At 40.6% G+C, this 2,139-nt stretch overlaps 1 non-coding gene across 1 annotated transcript; it reads right to left on the bottom strand.

Annotated features, from left to right (window-relative positions):
- Positions 1-959: 959 nt before the first annotated feature.
- Positions 960-1,063, bottom strand: LOC127740779 (small nucleolar RNA R71). The gene has a single exon (XR_008001637.1). It is a non-coding gene; the product is annotated as a small nucleolar RNA R71 (small nucleolar RNA).
- Positions 1,064-2,139: the final 1,076 nt, after the last annotated feature.

The following is a 2,139-nucleotide window of genomic DNA, read 5'->3' as shown; positions in this document are numbered from 1 at the left end:
GCAAATTCCTTGAGTTTTTAGTTATATTACTTGAATGCTATGAATGGAAGATTTCTCATGAAATTTTGCAAGACTTTGATGCAGTTGTTTGGATGATTTCAGGGAAGAAGAGGTTAGGCAAGGAAGCAACAAAATCAATAAAGGAAGCTTGAATATCACATGTGGAGTTTAAGTTCCAGTTTAAGCTTAAACTGGAACTTAAACTCCACATGTGATATTCAAGCTTCCTTTATTGATTTTGTTGCTTCCTTGCCTAACCTCTTCTTCCCTGAAATCATCCAAACAACTGCATCAAAGTCTTGCAAAATTTCATGAGAAATCTTCCATTCATAGCATTCAAGTAATATAACTAAAAACTCATGGAATTTGCATCAAAATCATACTGTTTGGATGGTTCATTGCTTTGTTATTCATTTAACCATTCTTGGTTACTTTAAGCTCAAGAAAATGCATAAAACAACTAAAACTAACAGAAAAATGCTAGTGAAACTAGCCTAAGATGCCTTGGCATCAAGAATATGGAGAACCACCATGAAAAAGATGCTCACAACCATGCCAAAGAAGGCCCAATGAATCATGCTGGGCAAGAGAGAAGAGTTCTAGGCTCTTACATCCACCCAAACCCAGGAAATTATGGAAGTAGCATTCAAAAGCCAACCATACATGCCAATAACTTTGAACTAAAGCCCCAGCTCATCACCCTCGTTTAGAACAACTGTGCATTCGGAGGAAGCACCCAAGAAGACCCCAATCAACATCTAACCACCTTCCTAAGGATATGTGATACTGTGAAGTTTAATGGTGTTCATCTTGACACTTATAGACTGCTTTTGTTTCCCTTTTCACTCAGGGATAAAGCATCTAAATGGCTAGAATCTTTCCCGAATGAGAGTTTAACAACGTGGGAAGACGTGGTGAAAAAATTCTTGGCGAGATTCTACCCTTCTCAAAGAATCAACAGGTTGAGAGATGATGTACAAACCTTCAAGCAACAAGATGGTGAAACTCTCTATGAGGCATGGGAGAGGTTTAAGGACTTAACAAGAAGGTGCCCACCAGACATGTTCAATGAATGGGTGTAACTACACATTTTCTAGGAGGGTCTTTCTTATGAATCAAAGAAGGCAGTAGGCCACTCATCCGGGGGATCTCTAAACAAGAAAAAGACCATTGAAGAAGCCATAGATGTCATCAAGACTGTAGCTGAGAATGACTACTTATATGCTTCTAAAAGGAGCAACACTCGAGGAGTGATGGAGCTAAACCATATGGATTCACTGCTGGCTCAAAACAAGATGATCACCAAGCAGTTAGCTGACCTTACCAAGAAGATGGAAAGGAACCAAGTTGCGGCAGTCGTCACTTCATCATCAGCTCAAGAAGGAGTAATTACAGAGGAAGAGAGTGACTGGGAACAAGCCAACTATATTGGGAACTCACCTAGGCAGGCCCATGACCCATACTCCAAAACTTATAATCCTGGTTGGAAGAACCACCCAAACTTTGGATGGAGAAATCAACAAGATCAAAGCCAAGATCAGAGACATCACAACCCCAACAACAATGCAACTCACCAGCATTCCACACAGAGATCATATCAATACCCACCCAATAGTACCTCTCAACATCCACATCAAAACCAAAATGGCCCTTCTCACCCCTCCTACCTCAATTTACCATCACCACCCGAAGATAGACTCTCCAGAATTGAGACTCTACTTGAAGGTATATGCAAGGAAGTTCAAGACAGTAAAACATTCCGGGAAGAAGTTCGATCCAATATGCAGAATCAAGATGCTGCCATCAAGAAACTTGAAACACAAATTAGCTAGTTATTCAAGCAAGTCCCTAGCCACAACATTTGCAGTAACACTAATTCAAACCCAAGGGAGGAGTGTCAGGCTATCACCCTCAGAAGTGGGAAGGAATTGAAGGAGACCTCCAAGAAACCATAAGAGAAGAACTCGGATGAAAAGGAAAAGGAACAAGATGAAGTTCAATTTTCCACTCCCAATTCACATCAAGAAGGAGAAGTACTGAAGCCATACGTTCCAAAAGCCCCATACCCTCAGCAATTGAAGAAGAGGGGAGAGGACAGCCAATTCTCAAGATTCTTAGAAATCTTCAAGAAATTACAGA

The sequence above is a fragment of the Arachis duranensis genome, chromosome 7 (genome assembly GCF_000817695.3).
Source record: "Arachis duranensis cultivar V14167 chromosome 7, aradu.V14167.gnm2.J7QH, whole genome shotgun sequence".
NCBI lineage: Eukaryota > Viridiplantae > Streptophyta > Magnoliopsida > Fabales > Fabaceae > Arachis > Arachis duranensis.
Note: the sequence above shows the minus strand (reverse complement) of the source record. Positions and strands in the feature narration are given on the sequence as shown.